Source organism: Aethalodelphis obliquidens, unplaced genomic scaffold (genome assembly GCF_003676395.1).
Source record: "Aethalodelphis obliquidens isolate GAN/ISIS:26980383/991018 unplaced genomic scaffold, ASM367639v1 scaffold46, whole genome shotgun sequence".
Lineage (NCBI taxonomy): Eukaryota > Metazoa > Chordata > Mammalia > Artiodactyla > Delphinidae > Aethalodelphis > Aethalodelphis obliquidens.
The window spans coordinates 16,419,560-16,446,804 of NW_020837990.1; the positions used below are offsets into that span (position 1 = coordinate 16,419,560).

The window sequence follows — 27,245 nt, forward strand, 5'->3', positions numbered from 1 at the left end:
TATCATTATATAATGCCCTTCTTTGTCTTTCAGTACAGGCTTTGTTTTCAAGTCTATATTGCCTGATCTGAGTATTGCTACCCTCACTTTCTTGTTTCTGTTTGCATGAAATATCTTTTTCCATCCCCTCACTGTCAGTCCTTGTGTGTCTTTCACCCTGAAGTGAGGCTCTTGTAAGCAGCATATAGATGAACCTAGGTTTTTTATTCAGTTAGTCACCCTATATCTTTTGATTGGAGCATTTAGTTCTTTGACATTTAAAGTTATTATTGATAGGTATGTACTTACTGCCATTTTAGTCCTTATTTTCGAGTTGTTTTGTAGTTCTTCTGTGTTCATTTCTTTCTGTTTTGCCACTTGTGGTATGATGATTTTATTTTGTTGTATGCTTGGGCTCCTTTCTTTTGTTTTTTTTGTGTATCTATTGTAGGTTTTTTATTTGTGGTTACCATGGGGTTCATATATGATGAACCATAATTATATCTACTTGATTTAAACTGATAGTCATTTAAGTTCAAACACATTCTAAAAGATCTATATTTTTTAGCCCCCTCACCCTCATTTTGTGTTTTTGATATCATATTTTACACCTTTATGCTTATTCCTTTACTGTTTATTGTAGTTATAGTTTCTTTTACAACTTTTCTCTTTTAATCCATGTACTGGCTTATTTAAGTGATCTTCAATCCTTTCTATATATTTTCCTTTTCTACTGTGATTTTCCATTTCCTATAGATTCTTCTTTTCTATTTAGAGAAGACCCTTCAACGTTTCTTTTAGGGTAGATTTAGTACTGATGAATTCTTTCGGTTTTTGCTTGCCTGAGAAGTTCTTTATCTCTCCTATTCTATATTATAATCTTGCTGGGTAGAATATCCGAGGTTGCAGGTTTTTACCTTTCAGCACCTTGAATATATCATGCCACTCCGTCCTGGTCTGTAAAGTTGCTGCAGAGAAATCAGTTGATAGTTTTATTGAGATTTCCCCTGTATATGACTTTGTTTTTCTCTTGATGCCTTTATTTTTTTTTCAAGAGGGTACTAAATCATTTAATGATGACACATGATAATGGATGATACACAGGCTTCATTCCCATCTATGACTTTATCTGGTACCATAATTCAATTTAGATATATTGCATAGGATGTGCCAACAATCATATTCATAACTAAAAAACTCCATGACTTTGCTTGGGTGACCCTTTTAATTGTGAACTGCAGGTCACAACACAGTAACTGTCAGTTCAACTACACCAAGATTTCTGAAGACAATGGCTTCTCCACTCAAGCAGGTTGTAAATAAATTTCAAATGGAACTTGGTATGTTGATGCCTTTAGAATTCTCTATCTTTAACTTTTGCCATTTTAATTATGATATATCTTGGTGTGGGTGTTTAGGTTCATCTTTTTTGGGACCCTCTGTGCTTCCTGTATCTGGATATGTTTCCTTCTTTAGGTTTGGGAAATTTTCAGCCATAATTTCTTCAAATACATTTTTTATCATTTTTTCTTTCTCTTCTCCTTTTGGAACCCCTATAATGGGGATACGGCATGTTTAAAATTATCTCACAGATCTTGTATGCTGCCTTCATTTTTTAAAATCTGTTTTTCTGTCTGCTGTTGTGATTGAGTGATGTCCATTATTCTGTCTTCCAGATCACTTATGCATTCTTTTGTGTCATTTAGTCTGCTATTTATTGCTTCTAGAGTGCTTTTTATCTCAAATATTGAATTATCTATTTTTAATTGGGTCTTCTTGATATCTTCCAGTTGATTTATTACCAATGCTTGAATTCATTGTCTGGTAGACTAATTATCTCTGTTTCATTGTTTCGTTTTGTTTTGTTTTTTCCTTGCTCTTTCAATTGAGATCAGTTCCTCTGCCTTTTTGTTTTATTTAACTTTCTCTGTCTCTATGAATTTAGAGACAGCCACCTATTGTGGTTTTGAAAGGGTGTTCTTATGTAGGAGTATTCCTATGTAGACTGTGTGTCCCCCATGCCTTTGGGGGGAGGGCTGGATATGATGTGGATGCCAGTCACCTCTTTCCTCAGGTCTGCTGACTGCTATCATCTTGGTATGGGGTGTGGCTGGCTTTGGAGGAGCTAGAGAGTTCTCATAGTGTGAGGTGGGACATCCTCTCTAGTCAGTGGCTGTCACCGCCATGTTAGGGGTGGCGTTTGCTCCCAAGTTGCTTAAGCAAAGCCCTGAGGGTTGGGCTTGAGCTGGCTCTGTTCCTTTTAAGTGTGTGTTTTTTCCTTCTCCCTTCACTGCGACTTTGCCCCAAAGCAGGGGAGTGCTGATGTAACTGGGGCTTGTGTGCTTACAGAGGTATGCCTGTTTAAGTGTCTTTGGCTCTGCTCAGATGCAGCCCATGGTTGTGTCTTTTCCTCTGTTCTGTCCACCTGAGATCTAGTGCTAGCTTGTGGCATGGAGTAGGCAGAGCTGGAGCATTCACTTGGCTAAAACTGGGGAGTGTGGTGTGGAGGTTGTGGAAGTTCAAGTGGCTACACTGCTGTCAGAAGTGTAGGCTGCTTCTATGGCACTGTTTAAGTGCCAGTAGTGGCCACGGCCAGCCCACCTGGACAACACCTGGGTTCCTGGGTTGCCTCTGTGTTCCTAGATCCAGTCTTTTCCCTGGTCCTTGCCAAGCTGTGGCTTGGAGTGAGTGGGACTGGGGTGTTCACTTCACTCAGACTGTGAAGCAGGGTGGAGGCAGCAGCTGCTAGGACAAACCTCTCTCTGCCCTGTCTAGGGCAATCTAGCAGCACCTTCTCACTCCCCAAGAGTGGAGTCTAGGCTTCTTCAGCCTTTCTATCAGTCCCAGTGGTTCCCCAAGTAGCCAAGAGAGGTTGTCTCCTATTTGTAGGACCCCAGGACTGGGATGCCCAGTCTGTGGTTTGACTATCTCACTCCTCAGGGCAAGTGTCCACCATTTGATCTCCCTTTTCCTCTGAGTCCCCTCCCAGGGACACATGTCCCAACCCAGTACTTTTCTTTCCATTCTACCTGATCATGTGTGTACCTTTCTTATAGTCTTTGTTGTATAGGAGTCCTCTGCCAGTTTCCAATTAATTTTCCATGAGTATTGTTCCATGTGTAGATGTATTTTTGACATGTTTGTAAGGGGAGGTGACCTCCATACTTTGCTGTCTTGATCTCTCTCCTCTGTCAGGCCCTTTTTATAAGTCACTACTTCCATCTGCACTCTGTCAGAACGACTGGGGTCATATTCATATAGCAGACTAACCGAATAAGTGGAAAGCTAAACTTGTAATTTTTATTTTGACACATGTGATAATATCATCAAACCTTGATTTTGGAAATGAGAGACAGCCATATATAATTTGAGAGAGTGCCAACCTGAGGTACATTATACCATATGTCACTGACTTTAATGATGATTTTGGACCAGTTCATTTTGAATGTCACTTATGAAAGATCATATCTTTGATTTTTAATATTACTGGCAGTTATTCCTGACTCATAAAGCATTCTCTGCCTGAAAAAGATGTGTATAAAAAATATATTTCCCTTGAAGATCTCTGCAGTTGGTTCCATCTTCCCTTTTCCATCTTTTCCTGGTATTTTCTGTGTCCCAAATATGCTTATTCTGATACCATAATGATTAATATGGACTTTTAGCTCAGGCTGCATTTAATCTGCAAACTCGTCCCCTCAAATAAAAGGATGTTCCTTCTACCTACAATGAAAAGGTAAAGCAAGCACAATGCTTCAGACCTAGATGTAAAGACCACATGACTACTCATATATGGAGATGAGCATGAAAGGATATCTTTTCTGGGAGAAAATGATGCAGTAGTATATTTTGATAAGTGCTATTTTTTATTTGTAAGTCAAATAAATTGGCACACATTCTTTTGAATATCTTATCTCACATGTATACAACTGAAAGTGTTGATTGTGAGGCTATCTATGACCAGGTTTCTCTTGCCGTGGACTGGAAAATATGTTGGCACATCATCCTGACTGGATGTCCAGACCCCTCTATTTAATATTCAGCTTTCTAATAGTACAATTACCTGAAAATAGTGGGCTCAGAGGTGCTTGAATCAGAAGGCTGCCAAATCTCTCACTCTTTTTTGTGGTAGTTTAATAATAAACACTTTAACTTTTATTATGGCTGGAAGTAGAAAGAGAATTTTAGCAAGTGTTGAAATTTTAGCTGTGTGGAGGAATAAATAGCCCTGTGACCTCTGAGATTTCCTACAATATCATTGGATGGTTTCCCTGAGAATTTTCTTTACAACTCTCAGATGCTAAAACCAGTTGCTTACAGATCTCTTTCCTTACTCTCAAAGAACATGATCTAAATATGAATCATCATAGGCACCAAGATCTTGACTAGAAAATCCTCCTAGTGACACAGTATCCTATTGCTTGAGAGATGCCAAGGGAATTCTTTCCACAGTTTGTTCCTCATAAGAGGGCATAGTGGAAAAAGCAGGGCTTTGACAGCAATTAAACTTAAGTTTTAATCCTGAGTGAGCCACTTATTAGCTTTTGATCTATGACAAGTAAGTTAAATTTCCTAAGCCATGACTTTCTAATATAAAAATGGAGATGATATCACCTACTTCAGAAGGTAGTGGAAAAAGTAGGAATAGTGCATATAAAGCACTCAAATATAGATATTCTATATAAATTATAACTTGTAATTATGAATTTTAGGTTGAGTCTTGTTCTTAGAATGGAGCACCATTTCTATATACAAGGTAAGCTTTTGAGAATTAAATGCCCCACCAAGTTTCACATGCTAATCAATGCATTTGTGTGTTGGAGGTAGGGGTATGCATGAGATAAGACAAGAATAAGAAATAAGATGCTGGGACTTCCCTGGTGTTCCAGTGGTAAAAAATCCTCCTTCCAATGCAGGGGACACAGGTTCGATCCATGGTTGGGGAACTAAGATCCCACATGCTGCAGGGTAACTAAGCCCACGCACCTCAACTAGAGAGAGAAAACCCACACGCCACAACTAGAGAGAAGCTCAAGCACCACAACGAATGATCCTGTGAGCCTCAACAAAGATCCCATATGCTGCAACTAAGACCCGACACAGCCAGAAAGAAGAAAGAAAGAAAGAAAATATTAAAAAATAAATAAGATACTTATTTTCATCTTTTTGGTAAAATTTTAGTATTCTCTTCCACCTTTCCTTTCTCATTCCTTTTTTCTCATTAAAAAAAAATATATATATATGTTAAATAATATAGTATTTAAAGTATACTTTAAAATCAAAAGTAATACATCAATGCATTTTTATTTAAAAAATGAACACAAACATCTTTGTCATTCTGGTTTTTTTCTGACTGGGGAAATTCAAAATAGCTGCTACTATAATGATGAAATGCTAGCAAGTAAATAACCAAGGCTGGCTCTCCCTGTTAGAAGTAAAAATTGTATAACTATTCTCACGCATTAACTATTACATATGAAGTTTAGAGTCAGTTTTTCAAATTTTACAAAAATTGAAATTTTGATTTTAATTACATTGATTTATAAATTGATTTTACAAAGTGTAATACCATTTAAAGATTAAATACTTTCAGCCATGAACTTGGTGCATTTCTCCAAATTTCTTAGTATATTTTTAAAAAAATGTCCTTCAGTAAAATTTATACAGTTAACCCTTGAACAACATGGTGGGGTGTAGGATTTCCTCCTTGCAAGGATTTCCTCCTTGCAGTCAGAATCTTCACATTCATTGCTCCTCTGTATGCACAGTTCCACATCCAAGGACTTAACCAACACTTGCATTGTGGCATTGTGTAGTACTGTAGTATTTACTATTGAAAAAAATCCATGTATTAGTGGACTCATGCAGTTAAAAAAGTTAACTGTAGTTTTATTTAAAAGATCTTATATATTTCTCTTTTTAAAAGTTTCATAATTACTTTATTTTTAAAATTGAAGTATGATCAAAATAAAACATTAATTTCAGGTGTACAACATAATGATTCAATATTATTTTTAGATATTATGAATGGTCACTACAATAAGTCAACATCCTTCACCATACATGGTTACAATTTTTTTTCTTGTGATGAGAACTTTTAAGGTTTACTTTCTTAGCAACTTTCAAATATACAATAAAGTATTATTAACTATAGTCATCATGCTGTACATTACACCCCTATGACTTTTTTTTTTAATGACTTTTATTTTATAACTGGAAGTTTGTACTTTTTGACCTTCACCCATTTTGCCTATCCAGTCTCTGGCAAGCATTAAGCTGTTTTCTGTATCTTCTTTTTTTCTTTAGATTCCACACATAAGTGAGATCATACAGTATTTATTTGTCATTTTCTGTCTGACATTTCATTTACCATAATGCCCTCAAGGTCCATTCATGTTATTATAAATGTCAAGAATAAATTCTTTTTTCTGAATGAATAATATTCATATATATGTATATAACAATTTTTTTTCATTTATCCATTGATGTACACACCACTTAGATTGTTTCCATATTTTAGCTATTGTAAATAATGCTGTAATGAACATGGGAGTGCATACATCTTTTCAAGTTAGTGTTTTTATTTTCTTTGAATAAATACCCAGAAGTGGAATTGCTGGATCATATGGTAGTTCTATTTTTAATGTTTTGAGGAATCGCCATACTGTTTTCCATAGTGGCTGCACTAATTTACCTCCCCACTAGCAGTACACAAGCATTTCCCCAAAGGTTTTGTATATCTGCTATTAGATTTATTTCTACATATTTCATAGTTTTTTGCAATTATGAATGGAATATTTTTCTATTAATAAAAAAATTAATATTGCCATGAATAGTATGTTTATTTTATTTTTTTAATAAATTTATTTTTTATTTAAATTTTTGGCTGCATTTGGTCTTTGCTGCTGCACGCGGGCTTTTCTCTAGTTGCAGTGAGCGCGGCTACTCTTCATTGTGGTGTGCCGGTTTCTCATTGGGTGGCTTCTCTTGTTGCAGAGCATGGGTTCTAGAGTGCAGGCTCAGTAGTTGTGGCGCATGGGCTTAGTTGCTCTGCAGCATGTGGAATCTTCCCGGACCAGGGCTTCCCATGTCCCTGCATTGGCAGACGGATTCTTAACCACTGTGCCACCACAGAAACCCAGTATGTTTATTTTATATCCAGCCACGTTACTAAACTCTTGTTAGTTCCAGGAGTTTGGTAGTTGTTGCTTTGGAATTTCTAGGTGGACAATCACGTATCAGGCTAGTAGTGATGTTTCATTTCTTCCACTCCAATTTGTATAGCTTATGTCCTTTTTATTCATGTTGCATTGGTTAGGTTCTCCAATAATATGTTGATTAACAGTGATAATAGAGGACATCCTTTACTTGTTTTTTTACCTTAATGTGAATGCTTCTACACGTTCCCCTTTAGGTATGATATTTGATGTAAGCTTTTAGCAGATGACTTGTATCTGGTAAAGAAAGTTTCTTTTATATTCTGAATTTGTTAATTAAAAAATTCAGGGTATAGTTTTACTTTATCACATGATTTCCAGCATCTATTGAGATGATCATATAGTTTTTTTCTCATTTGATCTGGTAAATAATTAAGCTACTTTTATTCCTGGGATATATCCTACTTGATCACAATATATTACACTTTCACTATACTATCAGAGTTACCTTACTGTCTTATTTAGAATTTTTGCCTTTGTTCATAAGGGGGATTGGTTTTTCTTTTCTTTTCTTGTGTTGTCCTTGTCCACTCCAGGTTTGGTAATAGAATAACACTAGTCTTATAAAAGTTGGATAGCTTTCAATTTTCCCTTTATAACTTGTAACATTTTATGTAACATTGGAATTATCCTTTATTGAGAATTTCATTGGTAAAATTGTCTTGGTGGAATACAATTATTAGGAATAGATCTCAGACTATACAATTTCTTATATGATTACTAAGTTATCTAGATATTCTATTTTATGGGTCAATTTGTATAAATTATATTTTCTCTTAAAATTTTTTATTCTTCTTGGATTTTAAATATATAGGAAGTAAGGAACTCAGACCAATACTTGTGAAAAATAGCTAGGAAAGCTGAAAAAAATATTAAAAAAAAAATAAGTTTGTAGATTTTAGGTAGCTAAGAAAGGAGTGAAGAATTACAAGGTCAAGATCATGGAGGAAAGGGAAGCCCAAGAAGTGAACTCAATATTTGGGAGTTTTCTTTCCCTATTAGTTTCTAGATTATGAAGTGACTGAGAGGGTGAGTAGTGTTTTAAGCAGCCTTTAGGACCTAAAGGAATAAACATTTGAATTCAGAGTCCTTCAAGAAGAGGAGTAAGCTCCTAGTCTTTGGGTAAACTCTCAAAATATTACCCTAGAAGTAAGATAAACCAGAAGTAAATTGGCCTTCATAGTAATTGAAATCCAGATTTTTATTCAATCTGACAATCTCTGTTTCTTAATTTGTATGTTTGGACCATTTACATTTAATGTAATTATTGATATGGATTTAATACTATCATTTAATACTATCATTTTATTATCTGTTTTTATACTGTATTATACTATTTTTATTATCTGTTTTCTATTGGCCCCCCTTTTTGTTTTTCTGTTTCCATTTTCCTGTGAATGCTGTGTATTCCATTTAAATTTATCTATTGTCTTTTTGATTATATATCTTTGAATAATTATTTTAGTAGTTTCTCTGGGGACTGCAACATACAAAATTTCATGGTGTACTTAGAGTTAATATTTTACCACTTCAAATGAAATGTAAAAATCTTATAATCATATAGGCCATTTTATCCTCCTTTATTTATACTGTAGTTGTCATATGTATTGCATACACTGAAAACCTCACAATGTTATCTTTTTGCTTTTCATAGCCATACACGTTTTAAAGAACTTAGAGAAAAAATAGCTTATTTATCTAGACATTTACCATTTCTGTTGCTCTTTCTTCATTCCATGTATCATTCTGATATCATTTCCCTTCCCCCTCAAGAACTTCCTTTAACATTTCTTTTAGGGTAATTCTGATGCCAACAGATTCCCTTAGTTTTCCTTCATCTTAGAATGTTTTTGTTTGCTTTTATCCTTGAAGGATATTTTCACTATATATAGAATTCAGGGTTGACCATTAGTTTCTTTCAGCACCTTAAAAATATTCTACTGTCTTCTGACCATAATAGTTTCTTATGAGAAGTCTGCAATTATTCAATTTGTTATGCTCTATACACAATGTTTTATTTCTCTCTGGTTGCTTGTAAGAATTTTTTCTTTATTTTTGGTTTTCAGTAGTTTGGTCGTTATGATTGTTGTTTTCTTTGAGTTTATCTTATTTGAAATTCACTGAGCTTTTTGAATCTGTAATGTCATGTCCTTCAACCAATTTGGGATGTTTTCAGCAATTATTTTTTCAAAACATTTTTCTGCATCAATTTATTTTTCTTCTTCTTTTTGGACCTTAGGAACAAAAATATTAGACCTTCTGATATTTTACTACAGGTCTCTGAAGCTCAGTTCAATTTTTTAAAAATTGCTTTTCTATTTGTTGTTCAGATTTAATGGTTTCTATGCATCTATCTTTAACTTCACCTACTCTTTCCATTCTGATATTAAACCCATCAGTAAATTTTTGTTTTAGTTATTTTACTTTTTAATTTTAAAAGTTTCCATTTAGTTCTTGTTTTATAATCTCTATTTCTTTGCTTTGATTTGCTCAAAAATGACCACATACACAGATTTAGGGGATCTATTTCTCCAGCTCTCTCCTTTCTATAATTTCCTGAATATATTTTAGCCCTTTTCATCGTCCTTAGAAAGCAGAAGTGTTGGCCTCTCCATGCTGTTACACACTTTCCATAACTGGATCTGCCTTAGGAGCAAAGGGTAGAGAGAAAATAGAAAACAGAGTATTATTTCCCCAATACTCTTAAGACCATAGGAATTCCTTTTCCCAGTTCTTCTGTAATAAAGGACTTTCTCTGACTTGTAGGTGCCTGCAAGATCATGACTGCTGCTCTGTTGCAAGAGTGCAGCTTCATGACTTGCCACAGGGCATGGTCAGGAGATTAGTAAAAGAAAAAATGGGGGATAACCAGCACATTTACAATCCTGCAGGGCCCCTTACCTGGTCTTCTAACTAGAAAAAGAAAGTTTATATTGGAGCTTTTCTGTTCATACCTGCTGTGCAGTTCTGGGATTTGGGTTGCCCTACAGTCTAAGTTAGGAGATATGGGCAGAAAAACAAAACCCAGGAAATTCACCACTGTAATGATTGTTATATGAGTTTTGAGAAAGTGATAGCAAGTTTATTCATTTTAGCCAAGACAAGAAGTCCTTGAAGTCTAGATTTGAATCATGTAATCCCTGATTGGCTTAAGGTGAAACAATATTGTTAGTGCCACAGTAGTCTGGCAGAGCAAATGAAAACTCTAACAAGAGAAACTTTCTATCATAATCCTAAGCTTCACTTTAATTTAAAAAAAATTTTGTGCTTGCTTCTGTGCACATATATTAAAATTGGAATGATACAGAGAAGGTTAGCATGGCCCCTGTGCAAGAAAGAGATGCAAATTCATGAAGCATTCCATATTTTTAAAAAAATTTCATATGCAGTATCTGGCACTCAATAGAAAATAAATAGATACATGAAGAGAAAAGGCAAAGTAATCAAAAATAAGAGAATGATGTTCTTGGGTTAGAAGAATCAATATTGTCAAAATGACTGTAGTACCCAAGGCAATCTACAGATTCAATGCAATCCCTATCAAATTACCAATGGTATTTTTCACAGGATTAGAACAAAAAATCTTAAAATTTGTATGGAAACACAAAAGACCCAGAATAGCCAAAGCTATCTTGAGAAAGAAAAGTGAAGTTGGAGGAATCAGGCTCCCTGACTTCAGAATATACTACAAAGCTATAGTCATCAAAACAGTATGGGGGTTTCCCTGGTTAGGCAGTGGCTGAGAGTCTGCCTGCTGATGCAGGGGACACAGGTTCATGTCCTGGTCTGGGAGGATTCCCACATGCCGCGGAGCAGCTGGGCCTGTGAGACATGGCCACTGAGCCTGTGCATCCAGAGACTCTGCTCCACAATGGGAGAGGCCACAACAGTGAGAGGCCCATGTACCACAAAAAAAACCCCAGCAAAAAACCAAAAAAACCAGTATGGTACTGGCACAAAAATAGAAATATAAATCAATGGAAGAGGATAGAAAACCCATGCACCTATGGTCAATTAATCTACAACAAAGCAGAGAGGACTATACAATGGAGGAAAAACAGTCTCTTCAATAAATGGTGGTGGGAAAAATGAAATTATAACACTCTTAACACCATACTCAAAAATAAACTCAAAATGGATTAAGGACCTAAATGTAAGACTGGACACTATAAAACTCTCAGAGGAAAACATAGACAGAACACTCTCTGACATAAATCACAGAAATATCTTTTTCAATCCATCTTCCAGAGTAATGAAAATAAAAACAAAAATAAACAAATGGGACCTAATTAAACTCAAAAGCTTTTGCACAGCAAAGGAAACCATAAACAAAACAAAATACAACCTGCAGAACAGAAGAAAATATTTGCAAAAAATGAGACCAACAAGGAATTGGTCTCCAAAATTTACAAACAGCTCATGAGGCTTAATATCATAAAAACAAACAACCCAATAAAAAATTGGACAGAAGACCTAAATAGATATTTCTCCAAAGAAGACATACAGATGGCCAAGAGGCACATAAAATGATGTTCAACAGCATTAATTATTAGAGAAATGCAAATAAAAACTAAAATGACATATCACCTCACACCAGTCAGAATGGCTAGCATCAAAAAATCCACAAGCAATAAATGTTGGAGAAGGTGTGGAGAGAAGGGAACCCTCTAACATTGTTGGTAGGAATATAAATTGGTACAGCCACTGTGGAAAGCAGTATGGAGGTTCCATAAAAAACTAAAAATAGAGCTACCTTATGACCCTGCAATCCCACTCCTAGGCATATATCTGGAGAAAACCATGGTCCAAAAGGATACATGCACCCCAATGTTCATTGCAGCACTGTTTACAATAGCCAAGACATGAAAGCAACCTAAATGTCCATCAACAGATGAATGGATAAAGAAGTAGTACATATATACAATGGACTATTGCTCAACCATTAAAAAGAATGAAATGCCATTTGCAGCAACATGGATGGACCTAGAGATTGTCATACTGAATGAAGTAAGTCAGACAGAGAAAGACAAATATTGTATGGTATCACTTATATACAGAATCCAAAAAAAAGTGATACAAATGAACATATTTACAAAATAGAAACAGACTCACTGACTTAGAGGATGAACTTATGGTTACCAGAGGGTAAGAGTATGGGGAGGGATAGTTACACAACATTGTTAATCAACTATAATATAAAATAAAATATTTAAAAAAATAAGATAAACAACAGACAATAAAGAAGAGCCACAGAGAGTATAGCTAATGGAGTTATTAGACATGGACTTTAAAATAATTCTACTTAAAATGCTCAAAGAAAAATTACACATTGTTATGAAGTTGTCCCTTGTATTCTCTCATAGCTTTTAATAGTCTTTGTATCTGCAATTTAGTCTTCTTTTAAAAGGATTGCCAACTTATTGTTTCCATTAAATGGGTTGAGTGGAGCTTGAGTTATTTGTATTAGAATATGAGGAAATCATTTTAGGGCTTCGCTGGTGGTGCAGTGGTTAAGAATCTGCCTGCCAATGCAGGGAACATGGATTAGATCCCTGGCCCGGGAAGATCCTACATGCTGGGGAGAAACTACTGAGCCCGTGCACCACAGCTACTGAGCCTGCACTCTAGAACCCGTGAACCACAACTACTGAGCCCATGTGCCACAACTACTGAAGCCCAGGTGCCTAAAGCCCATACCCTGCAACAAGAGAAGCCACGACAATGTGAGGCCCATGCACCACAACAAAGAGTAACCCCCACTTGCCTTAACTGGAGAAAGCCCACGTGCAACAACAAAGACCCAACATAGCCAAAAATAAAAACAAACAAATTAATTAATTAATTAACAAAACAAACAATAAAACCCCCACAGAGCTTCTCAGGAACCAGTCTGAAAACCACCTAGTAGTTCTTAATTTAAAAAAAAAAGATCTTTGCATTTGTGGAAAGTGCAATACACCAATCAAATCATCTTGCAGTCAGCTTTCAGTCCTATGATCAGGAAGCATTAGTACAAGAACATAGGATGGTCTTCCCTGGTGGCGCAGTGGTTAACATCCCACTTGCCAATGCAGGGGACAGGAGTTCGAGCCCTGGTCCAGGAAGATCCCACATGCCGCAGAGCAACTAAGCCCATGCGCCACAACTACTGAGGCTGCGTGCTGCAACTACTGAAGCCTGTGCACCTATAGCCCGTGCTCCACAAGAGAAGCCACCACAATGAGAAGCCTGCACACCACAAAGAAGAGTAGCCCCAGCTCACTGCAACTAGAGAAAGCCCGTGCATGGCAATGAAGACCCAACTCAGCCAAAAATTTAAAAATTAATAAATTAATAAAAAAATCTAACTTGAGGGTTGGCAAACTTTAAAAAAAAAAAAAAGAACATAGGAACTAGGGCCCCTGCCGGCCGCTGGTGGGGGACTCTGACACCCAAAGAGATGGGAGGAACCCCAAAGTGAACTGGTAGGATGTAGGCAGACTAAGCGGGGAGGAGAAGTGGAGGCCAGACAGGATCAACATTCCTGAAACTGGGGAGATCAGGAGAGACAGGTGGGAGGGGCCCTCCCAGCTCAGAGGAGCAGGAGAGGAGAGGAAGGTGTTTGCCCCACCCACTCGAGCCCAGGAAGCCTGCTGTGCTCCTAGGTGAGGTCCCTGGCCATCTGAGACAAGGGGTGGGGGGCACACCTGTGCCCCTTCTGTTCCTTGAGCCTAAGCCCCACCTTCCACAGCCCCTAGGGTTTTTCCAGCCCTGTGGTTCCTGAGCATTGGCCTCACCCACCACCCAAAGCTCGCCTTGCTTAGGCACTGCCCTCCACAGCCAAGGCCTATCCCCCCATTTTTTTTCTTCCTCCTCTTTATTACTATTGTGGTACTGTTGTACCTTCCGGTTTTTGATTCATCTATATTTTTATTTTTATATTCTTCCTAACATGGCTGTTAGTTTCCTAGTCTACTTTTATTCTTTACTTTGTTATTGTTGGGTTTTTTCTTTTTTTTTTTTTTGGCCACCCCAGGTGGCTTGCAGTACCTTGGTTCATGAGCCTGGGAATGGGCCAAAGCTCCTGCAGTGGGAGCTCTGAGTCTGAACCACTGGATTAACAGAGAACCTCAGACCCAGGGAATTTTCATCAGAGTGAGGTCTCAGAGAGTTCCTCATCAGCACCAAGACAAAGCTCTATTCAATAGCATACAAACCCCAGAGTTGGAAACCTCAGGCCAAACAACCAGTAAGACAGGAATACAATCCCACTCATAAAAAACAATGTGGGCAAAAAAATATGTCACAGATGAAGGAACAAGGTAAAACCCCACAAGACCAGGTAAATAAAGAGGAAATAGGCAATCAACCTGAAAAAGAATTCAGAGTAATCATAGTAAAGATGATCCACAATCTTGGAAGTAGAATGTAGACACAGATTGAGAAAGTAAAAGAAATGTTTAACAAAGATCTAGAAGAATTAAAGAACAAACAGAGATGAACAACATAATAACTGAAATGAAAAATACACTAGAAGCAATCAATGACAGAATAACTGAGGCAGAAGAATGAATAAGTGAGGTGGAAGACAAAATGTAGAAATAACTGCCTAGGACCAGAATAAAGAAAAAGAATGAAAAGAATTGAAGACAATCTCAGAGACCTCTGGGACAACACTACACATACCAATATTTGAATTATAGGGGTCCCAGAAAGAGAAGAGAAAAAGAGTCTGAGAAAATATTTGAAGAGATTATAGTTGAAAACTTCCCTAATATGGGAAAGGAAATAGTCACCCAAGTCCAGGAAACACAGAGTCCCATACAGGATAAACCCAAGGAGATACACAACAAGATAGATATTAATCAAACTAACAAAAATTAAATTAAAGAAAAAATATTAAAAGCAGCAAGGGAAAAACAAAAAATAACATACAAAAAATCCCATAAGGTTATCAGCTGAAACTCTTCAGGCCAGAAGGGAGTGGCAGGATATACTTAAAGTGATGAAACAGAAAAACCTACAACCAAGATTACTCTACCCAGCAATGATCTCATTCAGATTCGATGGAGAAGTCAAAAGCTTTTCAGACTAGCAAAAGCTAGCAGAATTCAGCACCACTGAACCAGCTTTACAACAAATGCTAAAGAATCTTCTCTAAGTGGGAAACACAAGAGAAGAAAAAGACCCACAAAAACAAACCCCAGACACTTAAGAAAATGGTAATAGGGACATACATATCGATAATAACCTTGAATGTAAATGGATTAAAGGCCCCAACCAAAAGACACAGACTGGCTGAATGGATACAAAAACAAGACCCATATATATGCTGTCTAAAAGAGACCCAATTCAGACCTAGGGACACATACAGACTGAAAGTGAAGGGATGGAAAAAGATATTCCATGCAAATGGAAATCAAAAGAAAGCTGGAGTAGCAATACTTGTATCAGATAAAATAGACTTTAAAATAAAGACTGTTACAAGAGATAAGGAGGGACACTACATAATGATCAAATGATCAATTCAAGAAGAAGATATAACAATTATAAATGATTACACACCCAACATAGGAGCACCTCAATACATAAGGCAAATGCTAACATCAATGAAAGGAGAAATCGACAGTTACACAATAATAGTTGTGGATTTTAGCACCCCACTTTCACCACTGGACAGATCATCCAAACAGAAAATAAATAAGGAAAAACAAACTTTAAATGATACATTACACAAGATGGACTTAATTGATATTTATAGGACATTCCATCCAAAAACAACAGAATACACATTTTTCTCAAGTGCTCATGGAACATTCTCTAGGATAGATCCTATCTTGGGTCACAAATCAAGCCTTGGAAAATTTAAGAATATTGATATCGTATCAAGCATCTATTCTGACCACAATGCTATGAGATTAGAAATCAATTACAGGAAAAAAACTGTAAAAAACACAAATACATGGAGGCTAAACAGTGCACTACTAAATAACCAAGAGATCACTGAAGAAATCAAAGAAGAAATTTAAAAATACATAGAAACCAATGACAACAAAAACAAGACAATCCAAAACCTATGGGATGCAGCAAAAGCAGATCTAAGAGGCAAGTTTGTAGCAATACAATGTCACCTCAAGAAACAAGAAAAATCTCAAATAAACTATCTAACCCTACACTTAAAACAACTAGAGAAAGAAGAACAAAGAAAACCCAAAGTCAGTAGAAGGAAAGAAATCATAAAGATCAGAGCAGAAATAAATGAAGTATAAATGAAGAAAACAGTAGCAAAGATCAATAAAACAAAAAACTGGTTCTTTGAGAAGATAAACATAATTGATAAACCCTTCACCAGACTCATCAGGAAAAACAGGGAGAGGTTGCAAATCAATAAAATTAAAAATGAAAAAGGAGAAATCACAGCTGACACTGTAGAAATACAAAGGATTATAAGAGATTACTACAAACAACTATATGCCAATAAAATGGACAACCACGAAGAAATGGACAAATTCTTGGAAAGGTACAATTTTCCAAGACTGAACCAGGAAGAATTAGAAAATATAAACAGGCCTATCACAAGTAATGCAATTGAAACTGTGATTAAAAATTTTCCAACAAACATGAGTTCAGGACCAGATGGCTTCACAGGCAAATTCTAACAAACATTTAGACAAGGGCTAACACCAATCCTTCTCAAACTCTTCCAAATAATTACAGAGGGAGAAACACTCCCAAATTCACTTTACGAAGCCACCATCACCCTGATACCAAAAGCAGACAAAGATATCACAGAAAAAAAGAAAATTATAGACCAATATCACTGATGAACATAGATGCAAAAATCCTGAACTAAATACTAGCAAACAGAATCTAACAGCACATTAAAAGTTTTATAACCCATGATCAAGTGGGATTTATCCCAGGGATGCAAGCATTCTTCAATATACTCAAATCAGTCAATGTGATACACCACATTAACAAATTAAGGAATAAAACCATATGATCATCTCAATAGATGCAGAAAAATCTTTTAACAAAATTCAACACCCATTTATGATAAAAACTCTCCAGAAAATGGGCACAGGGTTTCCTTGGTGGCACAGTGGTTAAGAATCCACCTGCCAGTGCAGGGAACACCTGTTCAATCCCTGGTCCAGGAAGATCCCACATGCCGTGGAGCAACTAAGCCCGTGTGCCACAACTACTGAGCCTGCGAGCCACAACTACTGCAACCCACATGCTTAAAGCCCATGCTCTGCGAAAAGAGAAGTCACCACAGTGAGAAACCTGTGCACCACAATGAAGAGTAGCCCTTGCTCACCACAACTAGAGAAAGCCCATGCACAGCATCTAAGACCCAATGCAGCCAAAAATAAATACAATAAATACATTTATAAAAGAAAAAGTTTAAAGAAAATAAAAATGGGCATAGAAGGAACCTACCTCAACACAATAAAGGCCATATATGACAAATCCACAGCAAGCATCATACTCAATGGTGTAAAACTGAAAACATTTCCACTAAGATCAGGAACAAGACAAGGATGTCCTCATCTTTCTTATTCAACATAGTTTTGGAAGTCCTAGCCACAGCAATCAGAGAAGAAAATGAAATAAAAGGAATACAAATTTGAAAAGAAGTAAAACTGTCGCTGTTTGCTGATGTCATGATAATATACATAGAAAATCTGAAAGATGCCACCAGAAAACTACTAGAGCTAATCAATGAACTTGGTAAGGTTGCAGGAAATAAAATTAATGCACAGAAATCTCTGGCATTCCTATACACCAACAATGAAAAAGCAGAAAGAGAAATTAAGGAAACACTCCCATTTACCATTGCAACAAAAAGAATAAAATACCTAGGAATAAACCTGCCTAAGGAGGTGAAAGACTTGTACTCAGAAAACTGTAAAACACTGATGAAAGAAATCAAAGGTGACATGACATAAACAGATGGAGATAAATGCCATGTTCTTGGATTGGAAGAATTGGATTACCAAGATCTTGGATTGGAAGAACTGTGGAAATGACTATACTACCCAAAACAATCTACAGATTCATTGCAATCCCTATCAAACTACCAATGGCATTCTTTACAGAATTAGAACAAAAAATTTTACAATTAGTAAGGAAACACAAAAGACCCCGAATAGTCAAAGCAATCCTGACAAAGAAAAACAGAGTTGGAGGAATCAGGCTCCCCAACTTCAAACTATAGCACAAAGGTATAGTAATCAAGACAGTGTGGTAATGGCACAAAAACAGAAATATAGATCAATGGTACAAGATAGAATGCCCAGAGATAAACCCATGCACATATAGTCAACTAATTTATGACAAAGGAGGCAAGAACATACAATGGAGAAAAGACAGTCTCTTTAATAAGTGGTGCTGGGAAAACTGGACAGCTACATGTAAAGGAATGAAATTAGAACAATCCCTAACACCATACACAAAAATAAACTCCAAATGGATTAAAGACTTAAATGTAAGGTCAGACACTATAAAACCCTTAGAGGAAAACATAGGCAAAACAGTCTTTGACATAAACCACAGCAAGATCTTTTTTGACCCACCTCCTAGAGTAATGAAAATAAAAACAAAAATAAACAAATGGGACCTAATAAACTTAAAAGCTTTTGCACAACAAAGGAAACTGTAAACAAGATGAAAAGACAACCTTCAGAATGGGAGAAAATATTTGCAAATGAAACAACAGACAAAGGATTGATCTCCATAATATACAAACAGCTCATGGAGCTCAATATCACAAAAAACAAACAGCCAAATCAAAAATAGGCAGAAGATCTAAATAGACATTTCACAAAAGAAGACATACAGATGGTCAAGAGGCACATGAAAAAATACTCAACATCACTAATTATTATAGAAGTGCAAATCAAAACTACAATGAGGTATCACCTCCCACCAGTCAGAATGGACATTATCAAAAAATCTAGAAAAAATAAATGCTGGAAAGGGTGTGGTGAAAAGGGAACCCTCCTGCACTGTTTGTGGGAATGTAAATTGACACAACCACTGTGGACAACAGTATGGAGGTTCCTTAAAAAACTAAAAATGGAACTACCATATGACCCAGCAATCCCACTACTGGGCATATACCCTGAGAAAACCATAATTCAAAGAGACATGTACCACAATATTCATTGTGGCACTATTTAGAATAGCCAAGACATGGAACCAACCTAAATGTCCATCGACAGTTGAATAGATAAAGAACATGTGGCACATATATACAATGGAATATTACTCAGCCATAAAAAGAAACAAAATTGAGTTATTTGTAATGAGGTGGGTGGACCTAGAGTCTGTCATACAGAGTGAAGTAAGTCAGAATGAGAAAAACAAATACCATATGCTAACGCATATATGTGGAATCTAACAACAACAACAAAAGGATACTGATGAACCTAGTGGCAGGGCAGGAATAAAGAGATAGACATAGAAAATGAACTTGAGGACATGGGGTGGGAGGGCGAAGCTGGGGTGAAGGGAGAGTAGCATCAACATACATATACCTCCGAATGTAAAAAAGCTGGCTGGTGGGAAGCATCAACATAGCACAGGGAGGTTGGCTCCGTGCTTTGCGATGACCTAGAGGGGTGGGATAGGGAGGATGGGAGGGAGGGTATATGGGGACATGTGTATGCATATGACTGATTTGCTTTCTTGTGCAACAGAAACTAACACAGCATTGTGAAGTAATTATACTCCAATAAAGGTCTATTAAAAAAAAAAGAACATAGCATTGCCATTTCGCTGAAGTTTGCTTATAATAGCGATAACTTAAAAAAGCACTTTACATTAAGTTATTCAGAGCAACTTTCTTAAAATACATTCTTTTATGTAAAAAAATTCAGTACAAAAATGAAAATGTATTTCCCCTCTCACGTCTCCTTTCTCGCTACAATGTCCAGTAATAATTGTCCTTTGCTATTCACGGGGGATTAGTTCCAGGACCCCTGCAAAATCCAAGGATGCTCAAGTTCTTTATATAATGTGGTGCCTCTGTATGGATCCACATCTGTGGAGTCAACCAACAGCAGATCGAGTGCATTTTTATCCCTTCTGTTTAAACACTTTATTTACGGTTATGTGATTAAATAATCACAACACATATTCTAATTTTTAAAAAATGTGATTTGGAATCTCCATAAGACTATGAACAGATTTTTCAGCAGAAATTTTGTAGGTCAGTTGTGAGTGGCACCATATATTCAAAATGCTTAAAGAAAAACTTCCAACCAAGAATACTCTACCTAACAAATTATGAAGGAAATAAAGAGTTTTCCAGACAAGCAACAGCTTAAGGAGTTCATCACCTCAAAAATCAGCATTACAAGAAATGTTAAAGGGACTTCTTTAAGCTGAAAAGAAAGGCCACGCTAATTAGTAACAAGAAAACATATGAAAGTATAAATCTCACTGGTAAAGGTAAATATATAGTAAAAGCAATAGATTAATCACTTATATAGCTAGTGTGAAGGTTAAAAGGCAAAAGTAGTAAAAATAACTATAACTACAACAATTAGCTAAGGGATACACAAGGTAAAAAGATGTAAAATGTGACATAAAAAACATAAAACATGAAGGGGAAGAGTAAAAAATGTGATTACATGGGTATGAGGTACATCTACATTCAGATGTCTTTAGCTAAAATCTCAAGAGATAAGTATGTTCCATGCACATAGTTGCTTTTTCTCTTTCTTCTCAAAGGGATTTCAAATCTGGTAGGGCATGAAGTCCTATGATATATCCTTTCATCAATCCCACCATCTCTCTTTATTTTACATTCTATCATTACTTCTGAAGGACTTAATTGTGATCTAAACAAGATATAAAATCTGGGCTTCCCTGGTGGTGCAGTGGTTGAGAGTCTGCTTGCCGATGCAGGGGACACGGGTTCGTGCCCCGGTCCGGGAAGATTCCATATGCCGCGGAGCAGCTAGGCCCGTGAGCCCTGCCTGCTGAGCCTGCGTGTCCCGAGCCTGTGCTCTGCAACAGGAGAGGCCACAACGGTGAGAGGCCCGCGTAACGCAAAAAAAAAAATTTTGTTTCTCAAAAAACAAATAATATAATTGGTTGCAGCTATAAAATGAATGACACCATATATAGCACTGTGGGGGAGTGGTGGGGAGAGCAGTATCCTGCATTTAAGGAGACAGACTCTTTAAATGGCATGAGCCTTTCTGGAAATTTTCTAGCTTTATTTGGGCTCCCTCAGGAGATTCACTTCATACCTGAATGTGTGAACAGACGCATGCATGGCAGAGGGCGCCCCAGTATAACACAAGAGCCCCAGGGCCACTGATTCTTGGTTGCCCTGCGGATATCTGTTCAGTGGACATCTGGTGAGTGCCAGGTACCTATATACTTTAGGCACTTTGGACACAAGATGAATTTGGCTAACTTCCTGCTCTCAAACTTATATTCAGTCAAGTAGGGGAGATGAGAGTATGTGTCAACTAAAAATAAAAGCTAACATTTATTTTCTACTTACTAAGTTTCACACACTATGCTAAAGGTTTTGCCTTCAATCTCATCTATTCTTTGTAAGATTTCTTCAAGCCAGGTACAGTTATTATAGCTGGCATCACACTGTGAGAAGTGCTATAATTGAGGAATGAGAGTGATTGGGAAGAAATAAGAAAGATTTAAGTTAGAGAGGGAGTTAGAGAAAGAATAAAGTGACATTAGCTATTTACTTCTTTGCTTTTTCCTCAACTCTGAGCTGGCTGAGTGCACAGACTGCATCTTGTTCAGTTTCAAAACCTCATAACCTACCCTCAATAAATATCTCAGGAAAAAATGAATGATGTTTGAGCTGGATTTTGAATGTTGAGTAGATTTTCACAAAATAGGAAAGAAAAAGGGGACTTTTAGTCAGAAGGTGAAGCATAAAAAAGGCAGTGAGACATGACTGTGATATACTTAGGGAATGTCAAGTAATTTGGGGTGAGGGAATATCAGGATACAAGGTAGAGAGTGGGAGAAGCTGGAAAGTAGATTGGTGTCTCAGCTATTGCTGTGTAACAAACCACCAAAAATGGAGTGGTTTAAACAATCAGTATTCATTACTGCTTATGAGTATATAGGCTAATTTGGGGGTTCTGCTGATCTGGACCAGATTTGGTGATTTCAGCTGAGCTTGGTCATAAATCTATGGTGTTCTGATGGGTAGGCTGGAGGCTGGCTTGCCTAGACTGGCCTCATCCTCACATGTGGTTGGCTGGATGTTGGATGGGTGGATAGAAGTGATTGTGCCACGTGTCTCTCATCATTTGGTAGCCTAGCCTAGGTTTGTTCACATGGCAGTGGCAGAGCTCCAGAAAATGAGTGGAAGTAGGTAAGGTCTCTTGAGACCTGAGCTTGGTATTGGTACTCTGTCATTTCTGCCACAATCTATTGGCCAAAGAAAGTCACAAGGCTAACTTAAATTCTAAGCGTGGGGAAATTGACTCCACCTGTTGATTGGATGAGCTGCAAAGTCAAATTGCAAAAAGGATAGTGATAAAAGGGGTGAAGAATTGGAGATATGTTTGCTCTCAATCTCTTACAGCTTTGGTTAGATACCATCTGAATACCAAGTATGAACTTTATTTTGTAAAAACAGGAAGCTCTCAAAGTCATGACATAGATTTGGGTTTTAAAAAGATATCTCTGGTAGTAGTATGATACACAGTTTGAAGGGAGGAGTGATTAAAAGCAAGGTGCCTATGAGGTGCATAATGCAATAGTCCAAGATATTATGGGTTTAAACAGAACCCTATGACTTTAGTTCATTCCAACTAATCTGACAAGTTAGATCAAGACCACCTCTTCTATTCACTGCCCCACCAATTGATTTTGTGTAATTAATCCTTAATTAATTAAAGATTTAGTTTAAATATGTGAGCATATAAATTAACTTAGATGGTCTCTAAGTTTCTTCCCTGTATTGTTTCCATTATTCTAAAATAAGAACTTGTCTATGGATATTCCAAATGGCTTGCAGACAAAATACTGTCTGAAAGATTTTTTCTTATAAAAAGAAATGTGGGTTGTGGGAATCAAGGAAGATTTTTGAGCAAAAGAAAAATATGATCATAGATTCCACTGGGAAGTTAAATTTCACAATGAAGAGTAGGATAGATTGATGGGTGAAGGTTATGTTGAAGGGAACCATTTGGAGCCCATAGAAATAGTTCATATGTGAATCATAAGGCCTGAATTAGACAGTGGGTGGGCCCTGGGAGTGGATAGGGAGGAATGTATCTACGGGGTAATTCTAAGATTAGAGAGAACTTGGAGCCTGGCTGGATGTGGGGATGGGACAAGGGAGAGGAAGAATTGAAGGTAATTTCATTGATTCATGTCCACCTTAAATCTGATTCATTATATCACCAAGATCATATTTTATAAAAACTAAATTTTATTGCTTATAAAAGTAATACCTAGTCATCATGGAAAATATATTTGCTCTTTAATTTATTTATTGAACAAATATTTAAGAAGTACCTCCTATGTGCCAGTCACTGTTCTAGGCACTAGGGATAGAGTAGAAAACAAATGAAAGAGAAATCCCTGACCTCATGGATATTACACAGAGAAAAGGAAGGGGGAAAAGTGAGGAAAATTGCCCAGATCCTTTCTTCTGCCCTAACTTAACATTTTGGAATATCTCCTCTATATCTCTCTGTCTCTCTCTCTCCTGAGCTTCCCTTCTATCTCTCCCTCTCTTTTTCTCTCTTTCTCCTTCTCTTTCTGTGTATATGTGTTTGTATATGTGTTGTTTGTTTAGCAGCATTTTGGTCTCTTAAATATATGACTTTTCTACCTTAAATTATAGTATAAGATTTCTCTTCCCCATGTTAGTACCTATTCTTCATTACTGTCTCTTAGTAGCTGTGTGAACCTAGGCAATCTCTGTGCCTCAGTTTCCTTATCGCTTAAAATGGTAGTACTTCCCTTTAAACACTGTTGTGAGGGCTGACTTGATACATTTAAAGTGCCTAGAATAGTGTATGTTACGATGTAAGCACTCAATAAATTTAGCTGTAAGTATTATTTTTATTATTAATATTTTAAATCATCATTAGTTACCACTATATTACTTCTTTTTTTTAAAATGTGGCCCTCTCTTTTTAATAGCCTTTTTAAAAAATTTATGTTTTTTATTTTTGGCTGTGTTGGGTCTTCATTGCTGCGTGCGGGCTTTTCTCTGGTTGCAGTGAGCGGGGGCTACTCTTGGTTGCGGTGTGCGGGATTCTAATTGCAGTGGCTGCTCTTGTTGCGGAGCATGGGCTTTAGGTACACGAGCTTCAGTAGTTGTGGCTCGCGGGCTCTAGAGGGCAGGCTCAGTAGTTGTGGCACATAGGCTTAGTTGCTCTGAAGCATGTGGGATCTTCCTGGACCAGGGCTCGAACTCGTGTCCCCTGCATTGGCAGGCGGATTCGTAACCACTGCACCACCAGGGAGCCCTATATTACTGTTTTTAATTATTTAGATTGCTTTCATTTTAAAGTAACTCTAAATGGGCATTTTTTAAATACATCTTTATTGGAGTATAATTACTTCGCAACGTGGTGTTAGTTCCTGTTGTACAACAAAGTGTATCAGCCATATGCATACATATATCCCCATATCCCCTCTCTCTTGAGCCTCCTTCTCACCCTCCTGATCCCACTCCTCTATGTCGTCGCAAAACACTGAACTTATATCCCTGTGCTATGCTGCTGCTTCCCACTAGCTATATATTTTACATTTGCTAGTGTATATATGTCAATGCTACTCTCACTTCCCCCCAGTTTCCCCCTCCCACATCCTGGGTCCTCAAGTCCATTCTCTATGTCTACGTCTTTATTCCTGCCCTGTTACTATGTTTATCCGTACCCTTTTTTGTTGTTAGATTCCATGTATATGCGTTAACGTATGGTATTTGTTTTTCTCTTTCTGACTTACTTCACTCTGTATGACAGACTCTAGGTCCATCCACCTCACTACAAATAACTCAATTTCATTTCTTTTTATGGCTGAATAACATTCCATTGTATATATGTGCCACATGTTCTTTATCCATTCATCTGTTGATGGACATTTAGGTTGGTTCCATATCCTGGCTATTCTAAATAGTGCCACAATGAATATTGTGGTACATGTCTCTTTTTGAATTATGGTTTTCTCAGGGTATATGCCCAGTAGTGGGATTGCTGGGTCATACGGTAGTTCTATATTTAGTTTTTTAAGGAACCTCCATACTGTTGTCCACAGTGGTTGTATCAATTTACATTCCCACCAACAGTGCAGGAGGGTTCCCTTTTCACCACACCCTTTCCAGCATTTATTTTTTCTAGATTTTTTGATAATGTCCATTCTGACTGGTGGGAGGTGATACCTCACTGTAGTTTTGATTTGCATTTCTCTAATAGTTAGTGATGTCGAGCATCTTTTCATGTACCTCTTGGTCATCTGTATGTCTTCCTTGGTGAAATGTCTGTTTAGGTCTTTTGCCCATTTTTTAACTGGATTATTTGTTTTTTTGATATTGAGCTCCATGAGTTGTTTGTATATTTTGGAGATTAATCCTTTGTCTATTGTTTCATTTGCAAATATTTTCTCCCATTCTGAGGGTTGTCTTTTCATCTTGTTTACAGTTTCCTTGTTGTGCAAAAGCTTTTAAGTGTCATTAGGTTCCATTTGTTTATTTTAATTTTTATTTCTATTACTCTAGGAGGTGGGTCGAAAAAGATCTTGCTGTGATTTATGTCATAGAGTGTTCTGCCTATGTTTTCCTCTAAGGGTTTTATAGTGTCTGACCTTACATTTAAGTCTTTAATCCATTTGGAGTTTATTTTTGTGTATGGTGCTAGGGAGTGTTATAATTTCATTCTTTTACATGTAGCAGTCCAGTTTTCCTAGCACCACTTATTGAAGAGACTGTCTTTTCTCTATTGTATGTTCTTGCCCCCCTTGTCATAAATTAGGTGTACATGGGTTTATCTCTGGGCATTCTATCCTGTACCATTGATCTATATTTCTGTTTTTGTGCCAGTACCATACTGTCTTGATTGCTATAGCTTTGTGGTACAGTTTGAAGTCAGGGAGCCTGATTACTCCAACTGCATTTTTCTTTCTCAAGATTGCTTTAGCTATTTGGAGTCTTTTGTGTTTCCATATGAATTGTAAAAATTTTTTTCTAATTCTGTGAAGAATGCCATTGGTAGTTTGATAGGGATTGCATTGAATCTGTTGATTGCTTTGGGTAGTATAATCATTTTCTGAATATTGATTCTTCCAATCCAAGAACATGGCCTATTTCTTTATCTGTTTATGTCATGTTTGATTTCTTTCATCAGTGTTTTATAGTTTTCTGAGCACAAGTCTTTCACCTCCTTGGGCAGGTTTATCCTAGGTATTTTATTCTTTTTGTTGCAATGGTAAGTGGGAGTGTTTCCTTAATTTCTTTTTCTGATTTTTCATTATTGGTGTATAGGAATGCCAGAGATTTCTGTGCATTAATTTTGTTTCCTGCAACCTTACCAAATTAATTGATTAGTTCTAGTAGTTTTCTGGTGGCATGTTTAGGATTTTCCATGTATACTATTATGTCATCAGCAAACAGCGACAGTTTTACTTCTTTTCAAATTTGTATTCCTTTTATTTCATTTTCTTCTGTGATTGCTGTGGTTAGGACTTCCAAAACTATGTTGAATAAGAGTGGTGAGAGTGGACATCCTTGTCTTGTCCTGATCTTAGTGGAAATGCTTTCAGTTTTTCACCACTGGGTATCATGCTTGCTCTGGGTTTGTCATATATGGTGTTTATTATGTTGAGGTAGGTGCCCTCTATGCCCATTTTTGGAGAGTTTTTTTAATCATAAATCGGTGTTGAATTGTCAAAAGCTTTTTCTGCATCTATTGAGATGATCATATGGTTTTCATTCCTTAATTTGTTAATGTGGTGTATCACATTGATTTATTTGCATATATGGAAGAATCCTTTGCATCCCTGGGATAAATTCCACTTGATCATGGTGTATGATCCTTTTAATGTGCTGTTGGATTCTGT

General features: G+C 36.8%; 1 non-coding gene across 1 annotated transcript; it reads left to right on the forward strand.

Annotated features, from left to right (window-relative positions):
* Positions 1 to 10,460: 10,460 nt before the first annotated feature.
* LOC113607210 (U6 spliceosomal RNA) lies at positions 10,461 to 10,566 on the forward strand. The gene has a single exon (XR_003427838.1). It is a non-coding gene; the product is annotated as a U6 spliceosomal RNA (small nuclear RNA).
* The last annotated feature ends 16,679 nt before the right edge of the window (positions 10,567 to 27,245 follow it).